Genomic DNA, 12439 nt, shown 5'->3' with positions numbered 1-12439 from the left:
TCGTCACATACGTCACGATGCAACCAACAATATTCTCATTCTGATTTCTCTTACTGTACATCACAAAATTTTCAGAAAGTGGGGGGGGGGGGGCGCTATTAGGACTCAAGTCCGAATTGCCACTTCGCTTTTAAAAATCGCTTCATTAACATTTTGGCCAGAAAAATCGTCCTCCAGAAAAGCGATCCAATAAACAAGATAACTCAAATCTCGTCCAAAAAAAAAAAAGTCCGAAATACGACATTTGATTTTTTTAATGGCGCATTTTAAAAAATTAATAGACTGAACTTGTCGTACAGTAAAAAAGAAAATGATGTATTTAACTTTTTGGCCATAAAATTCCTCCATATATCGATCGGTTATAATGACCCTCATTTTGGCGAAGACTCTTAAACCTGGGACTTCCCTCAAGACTTCCTGAAAAGTCCAAGGTTTGAGGGTTTTTTTAACAAGATTAGGATCGTTTAAATCGATCGATATTTGAAGGAAGAGATTTCTAGTCAAAATTTAAAAAACGTTTTTTTTTTCAGTTATTATTGAGAGTACAGAGTGTGACTGGTCATCGAGGTGTCTCTTGGTCAGTGGTTAGGCCATTGACCGACGGTATTCTGTACCCTAATGGGGATGCTGAGATTAAATGGACAAGCTTCAAGTGGCTGGGAAGGATTGAGACTTCCTCAATAAGATTCAATAATTTGATGCTACGTCCGCCCAGTAACCAGCAGATTGGTTCTTATCTTATCTTATTAAAGGATTCATATAGGAATTATCTTTTGTATTTAATCATCCTAAAATTAATAGTTCTAAATAAAGAAAATCGGTAATTTTTCTTGTTGGCTAGACCTTGTTAACATGTCATGTGATCAGAATGTATGAAAGTCAAAACATGATCAGATTTATAATGGTTTTCTCCTCTGGATACACTTTTATGCTCGTCGGAGAAGTATTTCATAAGGGGCGATGACCGAGATAATGGCGTCCGCCATTGTTCCGATAGTTTATAACAAGTTAAGATACGTCATTACGAGGGAAGTGACGTCACGACTGTTGAACCCTATTGAGAGTACAGCAGTGTGACTGGTCATCGAGGTGTCTCTTGGCGTGGCCTTCGTAAAGTTATGGCCTGACACTGACCAAAAAGTGACGTCAAAATGCCAGTCTTTTTTCACAAAAGAAAACAAATCGTGAGTTGTATTCAATAGTTCAACCAATGAAATAACTTGTTTCCATGAGCTCTACTAACGACAACTCACTAAGCGTGCAAAAACCAAATAATGACGTCAAACTGCCAGTCCTTTTGGATTTCAGTATCAGGCTATAACATAACGATGGCTGCGCTCTTGGTCAGTGGTTAGGGCATTGACCGACGTACCCTAATGGGGGTATGGGGATCCTGAGATTAAATGGTCAAGTGGCTGGAAGGAACAGACATTTTATCAATTACTTGGGGATTTTTATTATTGCTTTACTTTTCCTTTGTAGTCTAGTGCGGCTATTATTTGGTCTAGTGGTATGCATGGCACTCGCTTTCGGATCGGAAGGTCCTGAGTTCGCCTAACAGGCGCCATGTCTCGTTCTACATGTTACGTTTTGCTGTTGGTAAGGGACCCTTTGTAAAGCGCATTGAGAGCGTTTAGTGGATATTGCGCTATATAAAAGCACAAGGTTTTTTTTTAGTGGCTTGATACAGGGCGTGTGGCCAAATAGGTAGTAGGTTCGAGTCTCACTTTGAGCTTAGCAAGGATATTTTTTTATCCACGTTTTTTATTTCTCTGCGTACTCAGACATAAAATGTGACCCATCGTCTCAAAAGGTCAATTTTAAGCTTAACTGGTCAAGAAAACGAAATTTCGGTTTTCAGCACTTTAAAATTCGATATTTTTTCTTCAATAATACATACATGGATTCAACCCAAGTCTGATGTTTTTGGTCATAGATTTGGTCTCAGCACTTTGATCATCCCGACGTAATACCGTTTTGAGCGGCGGGTCACAAATGAGTAACTGGCCAAAAACGACTGTTGATGGGAGGAGCGTCTTACAGGGGTCATGACTTGTCTTCCATTGTCTAAAGCCTGAAACCCCTTATTCATGCTACGCGTTTAGGCAAAATACTCAAAACATCCGCCAGTAGATATGATGTATCAACACACAAAAACTAAGTGTAATCTTGAACGTTTATAGATAGTATGCGCTTGGCTAAGAAGCTCACAACATTGCCATCCGGAAGTACAACCGACCAACACACAAAACTATGTGTAATTTTGAACGTTAATACAGTTTAATAAGAATTACTCATAAACACGGATGGAAAGAAAACAATAACAAAGACCTGAGTGACGTCAACGTCATGCTATCTATAGGCTGATATAATATAGTGATAAGTAATCACCAAATTGGTAATCTAATAACAATAACAAAGAGTAGCTAAGTCACGTCACATGCGTTCCTTCTATTAAGCGCTTCAAGTTCATCATTTTGACCAGGTAACTGGACAGACAACGTTGTTCACGGCCAGGTATTTATTTCATCACCTGAGTACGGTGATTAAAGAGCCTTTCCGAGGATTCAACTATGCACGTTCAGGCGTTCAGAGCATGATTCGCCGACGACAACAAAAAAGCTGATTTTAAAAAAAGCTAAAAAAAAACAAACTCGCTCAACATCCCCTGCACCCCCCCCCCCCCCTTCCTCGCAACACAGACACACCCACCCACACACACAGACGCATCCACCCACACGCACACACATAGACACACCCACCACCCACACACACAGGCACTCCCATCCACCCACACACAGTCGCATCCACCCACACGCACACACATAGACACACCCACCACAGGCACTCCCATCCACACACACACACACACACACATACACACACAAACACACACGTCCACTCCCAAAGACAACAAAGATGGTCAGTACAACGAAACAAAATAAAAACCACCATTACCATGACAACCAAGACACACTATGACCTAACAAATCCAATAACAACAAAATTTCACACCCATGGGGTCGTTAGATTTAATTTCTGTCGAGTTTTACGTCGCGTCGATAACAATGTCTGTTTCGTATTTAGATTTTTTTCTTCTTTTATTGATGCTGAGCGTTTAGCCTAAATACTCACAACATCATCACTGAACATTTAGGACGGGACATGACACTTGTTAGGCGATATTACAAGTTTTTTTTTCGGAAAAAGACAACGCTGTTAAAGGCCAGGAACTAATTTTACACCTGAGTACAATGAGAGAATGTGAGTAAAGAGACTTTTCCAAGGACTCCACAATGCGCCAAGCGAGGCTCGAACCCCCAGGGACTTCCGATCCGAAAGCTAGTGTCATACCGCTAGACCACATAACCAAATGTTGCACAATAGTTTTGTATTTAGATGTGTATAATTTGGCCGGCGGGTGTTTGACATTAACCGCACTGTAAATGTATCCGAGCCTTTGTGTTGACAGTTTTAAGATTCAAGCCCCACCATTTCTGCCGAAGTCTGACACAAAAAAAAGAACCAAAACATTTTGGACAACATGGCCAGAAAACGTATCCTTCAATTATCGATCCATTCAAATCACACTCTTCTTTTCAAAAACAAAAAAAAAAACTCTCAAACCAAAGACTACATTGAAATCTTCCTTGAAGTCCCAGGTTTGTGAGTTTCAGACAAGTCAATGTTCATTTTAATTGATCGATATAATATTTGAAGGACGAGTTTTTTTGCCAAAATTTTTAAAATGTACTTTTATTATAACAGTAGACTACGGCATATTTGCACTTTAATTGAGTAAAATTGTATAAAAAACCAAATACTTCCAAATATTTAAATTTCTTCTAAGCTGTAAGGTAAACACTCCAGGCTATTTGTATTATATTATTGATTGAGTCATTATAACAGAATCATAATGAGTCCCTGTTTAGTTATAAATATAATAATATACCCAGTGAAAGGAACGTAACCACACCTCCTCCGACAGTCGCAATGTAAACAATCGGAATGAAACTGTTACTGCTAAAGTAGGCGAATTACTCTTGTTTGCCATCGATGTTCTGCGTCAAACAAACAGTCATTAGTTCTCAATGCTTGATCAATAATCGTGCCATCACAGAAAATAAATATGTGTATTCTTTCAGGTTTGTAGATAGTGTGCGCTTGGCTCAGAAGCTCACAACATTGCCATCCGGAAGTATAATGGACCAACATAACTATGTGTAACCTTAAACGTGTATAGTCTGGTTAATATAGATAGTTCGAAGATGAAGTCACTCATGTCTTTGTTATTGTTTTTTGCCATCCAAAACTGTATTAACTAGACTATAAAAGTTCATGGTTACACATAGCTTTGTGTGTTGGTCCGTTATACTTCCGGGTGGCAATGTTGTGAACTCCTTAGCCAGGCGCATACTATCTATAGATAGTGTAGATAGGCTAAGAAGCTCATAACATTGCCACCCGCCGGAAGTGTAACGGACCAACACACAAAACTGTGTGTATCCATGAACGTTTATCGTCAGGTTAATATAGTTCAGTGAGCATTACTCATAAACGCGGATGGCAAAAAACAATAACAAAGACCTGAGTGACGTCATCTTCGAACTATTTTATAGTCTGGTTAATAATGTTTAGTGAGAATTACTCATAAAAGAGCCATAAGAACTATAGATAGTATGCAGATGACGTCACTCATGCGCTTGGCCAAGGAGTTCACAACATTGCCATCCGGAAGTATAACGGACCATCACACAAACTCTGTGTAACCATGAACTTTTATAGTCTGGTTAATACAGTTTAGTGAGAACAACTCACAAACGCGGATGGCAAAAACAATAACAAAGGCCTGAGTGACGTCATCTGCATACTATCTATAGGACTCAGAAATGTATCCCGTGAAACGCACAATAGCAATCGCTTACTACCGACGTGAACTTATTTGCATGTCTGATAACCCAATTCCTTATGGGCTCATTGTTTTAAAGCAATATTTTTTTTAATGACGCAAAATATTGTCCATTACAACAATTTTTTAAACTAAGCCCATAAGTGGGTTTGGATGTCAGACCTGCATAAATATACACATCGCTTACCACCCTTTGAATGCGATACTAGACTATCGCAAAGTACTTTCGGCTAGATCTAATTAACCAGCTATCTAATCACGGCGAGGTGAAACAGGAGGCGTGGGGTGTGGGGTCGAAAAAATCTCGAAATCACCCAATATCGATCCAAGTGCCTTTTCGTGTGAAGCAAGTGCTTTACCTAGTGAGCTATCGAGACTACAATAATTCGAGAAAGCATAATTATATTTTAAAAACTGTACACTCTGACATAATAAAAAGCACATCCTGTAACAAACAAAAAGAAAAACACGGTGTAACTCAATTAATTTAAAGGATGAAGTGAGCAATTTTTTTTTTTTTACAAACTAGAATCAGCGAGGGCGAAAGCTTCGTGCTAAAGTTCAAATGTCTAACTGGTTGGGTAACAAAATGTTGGGAGAAATATAACAGCTAAAAATACTTTCAACAAAATCCATTAAGTCTGTGAGAATTTTAATTCGTAGCGAATACGTGAATTGGTGCACAATCGACGTGCACTAATTTGCAAGTCTGATAACCCAAATCATTATATGAGATCATTGTTGTCATGGACATTTTTTAAAAATTTAAAAATTGAGCTTTTTATAGCGCAATATCCACTAAATGTGCTCAAAGCGCTTTATAAGGGATCCCTGGTCAACAGCAACATTTAACATGTAGGACGGGACATGACGCCTGTTAGACGATATTACAATTTTTCCGACTAAGACAACGCTGTTAACGGCCAGGTACTCATTTTACACCTGAGTGCGGTGAGAGAATGTGAGTAAAGAGCCTTTTCCAAGGACTCAACTATGCGCCGAGCGCGAGGCTCGAACCCAGGACCTTCCGATCCGAAAGCGAGTGTCATACCACAAGACCACATAGCCGCACAATAATGATACTAATAAGTGTGTGATAATTTAAATTCGTAGCGTATAAGTGAATTGGTGCACAATTGACGTGCACTAATTTGCAAGTCTGATAACCCAAATCATTATATGAGATCATTGTTGTCATGGGAATCTTTTTTAAACGACGTAAAATACTGCCCCTTACAACATAACTTGGCCCATAACGGCGTTCGGATGTCAGACCTGCAGATATAATAATAATAATAATAATAATAATAATAATAATAATAATAATAATAATAATAATAATAATAATAATAATAATAATAATAATAATAATAATAATAGATCTTTATTGTCCATAAACATGGCAATTTGTCATTTAGTTACACTTGTAATAACGCCATATGATAACTATAACATTGAACAGACATTTCACTCCCACTTATTCTCTCTCTCTCTCTCTCTCTCTCTCTCTCTCTCTCTCTCTCTCTCTCTCTCTCTTTCTTTCTTTCTCTCTCTCTCTCTCTCTTCCTCTCTCTCTTTCACGCGTGCGATCTACACAACATAAACATATTCATTTCACTTTCAATTCGTTACATTTTTGGCAATTCAAAACCAAATATCATCATCATTATCAATTGGTCACTTAATCTAACATTAAATAAATTAATAAGTCAATCAGTCAACGCATCTATCCTTGGCTTTGCTGTAATATGAAATATTCAACACCTTTATTGCTGATGGAACCAACGTTGATTTATACTTGTCAGTTCCACATTTAATCTGACAAAACCCTCTCCCAGATGGTAAAATACCAAATCCATGGCACAAAATATGTTTTCCATTGTTGGCAATTGAGAACGCTTTCCTTTCCATTGCTTTTCCATGAATTCTTTCCACTCCATCAAGAGGATGGTTCACCATTTTCGATGCCTCTTTGTAATTCTAAATCATCATACAAGGCTTTATATAATATTAAGCGAAGGATAGGTCTTCGATCAACAAATCGCGAAATAAGATGAAATTAGCGGTGCAATTTTGTGTCGGAAGTAAACATAGCCGCCGCCATTTCGATTTTCTCGAGACAAAAACATTGATACGAACGATTTTTCCGAGGATTTGAAGCAGAACTCTAAACGTTAAAGTTTGAAGTACATACCATTCATTAATACGAACAATCATACAATGTTTAATACGTAAATGAGTGAAATGTTGTCATGAAACAAATAAATATCAAACGAATTCATCACATAGGTGTAAAAAACAGGTCGTGCACATTATATCCAGTATTTTTTTTTTTTAAAGACAGTTGGTCTTTGTTATTGCGCACCATGACGGCAGCAATGACGGTATTAAAAAAAGGTAAAAATCTAAAACGTGCAGTCGAACTTTGGCCATAATTTTTTATTTTATTAATTCTCTAATTTCAATGACGCGTTCTTAATCATGAGAGAGTTTTCGGCGGTGCATGACAAGTTAATTTTTATCGTGTCAAAGAACACTCCGCTGCATTAATTAAGCATTGGTATGAGGAGATGAAAAAGAGAAGAAGAAGAAGAAGAAGAAGAAGAAGAAGAAGAAGAACAACAACAACAACAATAATGATAATAATAATAATAATAATATAATAATAATAATAATAATAATAATAATAATAATAATAATAATAATAATAATAATAATAATAATAATAAATAATGATACTAATAATAAAAATGGTGATAATAATAATACTATTACTACTACTACTACTACTACTACTACTACTACTACTACTACTACTACTACTACTACTATACTATACTACTACTACTATTACTACTACTACTACTACTTTTACTACTACTACTACTACTACTACTACTAATAATAATAATAATAATAATAATAATAATAATAATATGATGATGATGATGATGATGATGATGATGATGATGATGATGATGATGATGATGATGATGATGATGATGATGATGATGATGATGATGATGATAATAGTAATAATAATAATAATCACAACAACAACAACAACAACAACAACAACAACAACAGAAATGACCAACAAAAACAACGAAAGTAACAAAGAGGAAACGGAGAAGAAGGATGGGGCTGTGTTTCGAAGCAGGTTGGAAACACACATTTTCGACACAAAAACTACAAAAAGTTAATTATAATAGAAGATCAATGACTTACCGTAAGTAAGAAAAAAAGCACAATCTCTAATTATTACATGTAATAAAAAGCAAAATTTCGTTTCCAATGTTTTATAATATTTATTCCTTGAGAAGACACGTCCGTATTATTCCGTTCGGTCGTTTAGTTGGGAAATCGTATAATCGAATGATATCCTACTGAATAAATAAATCACTTAAGATGTCACACTTATTCCAGATATTTTGACACGGACAACGTTTACAGGTAAGGTGGGTTGTCCAGGTGTGGAACAGTGAGAATTAAAGGTAATTAAGACACATGCGCATCTTCACGTGAGGAGCATAGCGGACACAGAAATTGATGAGTGAAGCTATGGTAGGTGCCAATCGGTCTTCGCTGTCTGTGTGTCGCTCACTGGATGATTTGCCGTATCGCGCGTGGTTTTGTGGGTGAGCTGTTATGTTATCTGCTCGAGTTGTGTGAGTGAATGTATATATGTGTGTGTGTGTTTGTGTGCGTGCGTGTGTGTGTGTGTGTGTGTGTGATGGTAAAAGAATGAGTGAGAGAAATGTTGAGTGTGAGGCTATGTGTTCTAGTGGTATGGCACTCGCTTTGGGACCGGAAGGTCCTGGGTTCGAGCCTCCCTCGGCGAATGGTTGAGTTCTTGGAAAAAGGCTCTTTACTCGCATTTACTCACCATACTCGGGTGTAAAATGAGTACCTGGCCGTTAACAGCGTTGTCTTTGTTGGAGAAAAAATTTGTAATATCGTCTAACATGCGTCATGTTACGTGTTGCTGTTGGTCAGGGACCCTTTGTAAAGCCCTTTAAGCACGTTTAGTGGATATTGCGGTATATAAAAGCTCAAGTTTGTATTTTTGAACTTTGAGAGAATGAATGTTTGGTCAACATAATGTATTGTATTTTAAAGCGTAATTTTCTGTGTTTAAGTGGGAGAGAAAGTGTAAGAGAGTAAGGTTATGCAAGAGATTTAGGCAAGAGTTTTGATAAAAACATGACAATAAAACACGGTAAATATTAGAAATAACCATGGGGGTAGCTGCAGGAGATTGCATTTATTCTCCGTTGTGTCCACAAAACACTGTCGTTGCAACTCACGGGATACGTAAAATACCCAGCGGATATCAGCAACAGATTGGTGCTATTTTTTGGTTGTTATACATAAAATTATCCGCCACCCTGGTTTGGAAGTACTCGCCTTGACTGGAAAGATGCATGGAAAAAGAATAAGAGGAAGACCAAGAATAACTTATTTGAAAGGGATAAGAACTTGGACAGATGAAGCTGAGAAAGGTGGCGCTGCTTTAATAGAATTGGCAAGAGATAGATCAGCTTGGCGGAAGATGACCTCCGACGTCTGCTTCAGATATGGAACTACATGAGATACATAAAATGCGTGATTTATCAAAGTACTTTTATGTCATAAGAGGCGGGGTTTGATAGTAATATTCGAGAAAGTTCTTGTTGTTTTTAATATACAAGTTGTGGATGATTCGCTGTTACTTGAAAGAGGCAAGTTTTGAATATTAATTTGGGATGTCAAAGTCAGTTAGAGGAGTGGCCAAAAAGAATTGTGGGATAGGGTTCAAAACAGAGTGTTTCTATTCTACCTTTTGATTCTATTCTAGATTATTCTGCACTCTACTTGACTATGAGCTGCACTTTTCTAGTATGCTGCAAGTTTTAACATCCAACTAAGAATCTTTATTTTACGGACTTCGAAATATTATACGTATATTGAAAATGGTTACTTAGGCAAAATGACTTTACATTTGGATTGATTTTACGGAGTTGGAATTTATGAAACTGATTGAATTATGACCATGCTATTTGATTTGGATTTGGAATTTATCACAACAAATAAAGCAGTAAGAAATTAAACTGGGAATCTGGACCTTGATTTGAATGTCTTGATGTTGTGAATTTAATTATCTTCATTAGCCCTTGAACTCTTTCGTGATTATTAACATCTACAACACAACACAAAGGAATAATACTACCATCTATCAAAAAGCCACTATACGATCATAAGCCATTACATAATATGTGTGCAACCACGCCATAAAAGTGTATGTGCGTATGTGGGTGTGTGTGTGTGTGTGTGTGTGTGTGTGTGTGTGTGTGAAAGAGAATGTGTGAGTTGTGAAATGTAATGTATAAAATGGAAATTTATGCAGTGTTAATAACCACTCATAATGGTGAATATCGCTTGACAGAAGCAATTCAAACACAAAGAGAGAGAGAGAGAGAGAGAGAGAGAGAGAAAGCAAGAGAGAGAGAGAGAGAGAGAGTGGGGGGGGGGGAAGAGAGATACAGTCCAAAAACCATACGTGATACAAATTATACATACGAATGAATACCAGAAATAGTAATTGTTATTATGAACAGTTGATTAAACATAGTTTTGGCATTGTCGATGAATGTTGGAATAAATTTTATAAGCCGTTATCTTTTAACGGGAACGATCTATATTACCTTTCCATGTGCTCGAGGCCATTGGTCGCATTGCATAGTGTGCTCAAAATGACCCAAATAGTGAAAAGCGTTCACAGGTTTGAGATATATCTAACTTCCTGATTGGTCATTTGGACACATGGGTACGCTTACAGCTTTCATAAGCAAAGCAGCATTCAGGGTCAAGTTCAATGTCTTTCTCTGCAAAAGGCGATTTTACCCATCACTGATGATTCTATAGATAGAATGTGCTTGGCCAAGGAGTTCACAACATTGCCATCCGGAAGTATAACGGACCAACACACAAACTCTGTGTAACCATGAATTTGTACAGTCTGGTTAATACAGTTTAGGAGAGAATAACTCACAAACGCGGATGGCAAAAACAATAACAAAGGCCTGAGTGTCGTCATCTGCATACTATCTATAGATAGTTCGAAGATGACGTTACTCAGGTCTTTATCATTATTTTTTGCAATCCGCGTTTATGACTAATGCTCACTGAACTGTATTAACCTGACTATAAACGTTCATGGATAAATACAGTTTTGTGTGTTGGTCCGTTATACTTCCGGATGGCAATGTTATGAGCTTCTTAGCCAAGCGCATACTATCTATACACTTGTGTGGTGACTTTCTCCACTATTGTGTTATTGAGTTGAAAGATAAATATTTAATAGTTGACCAAATTTGTTGGTGTGGGTAACATCTAGGATTTCTGTTGGGAAAATGTTCCATTCCTTGATGGTTCTTGGGAAGAAAGTGTTTTTATATGTGTTGGTTCTGTGTGTTGGAATTGTGAACTTACTGCTATGATAATTTCATGTGAATGTACAGTGTTTTTTTTTTTGTGAAATACTGTGGTAGAGTTAGTTACTGCTGTTTTGTTGGAATGTCCTGGTCTGTGGAATTAAGTTGGAGGCGTTTTTCTTTCCGTGCTTACATTGATTGAAAAGTGTCCAATCGTTGTACAGCAACAAATCATGTGATCGATGACTAGGTTGGACGAAAACACGAATAAAGATCGCTCCCACTAAAAGAGTCAAGACGACATTATAAATACAATATGTAAAAATAAATGTGCATTAGACTACACTACTGTTCCCGTGAACAGCGAATTGCAAAAAAAAAAAAAGTTAAACAACACGTGCATACCATTGTGAGGTAAAAAATGAGATTAAAACAAAAATAGTGAAGATAATAACACAGTTCATAATATAAAAATTACATAGCCACACATTTAATGCTATGCATTTAGGTAATATTCTCATGACATTCGCCAGTCGGATATAGCGTACAAAGCTATTTGTAACAGAGTCCGATTGGTAAAATTCAGGTTGAGAACTAATCACCAAAATTGCTGTCTAAAACCAATAACGAGAGCTGAGTATTATGAATTTCGTTCCTTTTTTTTGCCACGTCTCAAAATGAACAATGCGTATAGTAAATGTGCATTCTTCTTTTTTTTTTATCGGGAGCTTAAAACAAATAGAGTCATAGATTCATTAATTGATTGGACGACTGAGTTGCCTTAGGATAAGGGCCACGATAAGTGTAAGGGTTAGAAATATTGTATATACATATATATATATATATATATATATATATATATATATATAGAGAGAGAGAGAGAGAGAGAGAGAGAGAGAGAATTGAGAGGGGGGAGAGTGTCTTTGCATGTGAGTATGTGTGTGTGTGTGTGTGTGTGTGTGTGTGTGTGTGTGACAGAGAGAGAGAAAGATTGAAAGATAGGGTAAGAGATATATTCGGAGAATGTAAGAGAGAGAGAGAGAGAGAGAGAGAGAGAGAGAGAGAGAGAGAGATCTAGGAAGATAGAGATTGAAAGAGAGAGTTAGAGACCGAGGTT

The 12439-nt window shown here is 37.1% G+C and overlaps 1 protein-coding gene across 2 annotated transcripts in view; it reads right to left on the bottom strand.

The window, feature by feature from the left end:
• The window catches only part of LOC144970545 (G-protein coupled receptor dmsr-1-like), a 186540-nt gene that overhangs the window by 110786 nt on the left and 63315 nt on the right, over positions 1–12439 (bottom strand). The window contains exon 1 of one of the 2 annotated variants that reach the window (XM_078910292.1): positions 8138–8540. The exons of the other annotated variant lie outside the window; for it this stretch is intronic. The gene's annotated coding sequence lies outside the window, so the exon portion shown is untranslated. Of the gene's footprint in view, positions 1–8137; positions 8541–12439 lie in introns of those variants that run through there. 2 annotated transcript variants of the gene reach the window in all.

The sequence above is a fragment of the Berghia stephanieae genome, chromosome 4 (assembly GCF_034508935.2).
Source record: "Berghia stephanieae isolate SIO BIC M18660-M18661 chromosome 4, UCSD_Bste_1.3, whole genome shotgun sequence".
Lineage (NCBI taxonomy): Eukaryota > Metazoa > Mollusca > Gastropoda > Nudibranchia > Aeolidiidae > Berghia > Berghia stephanieae.
This window is presented reverse-complemented; position numbering and strand designations above follow the sequence as displayed.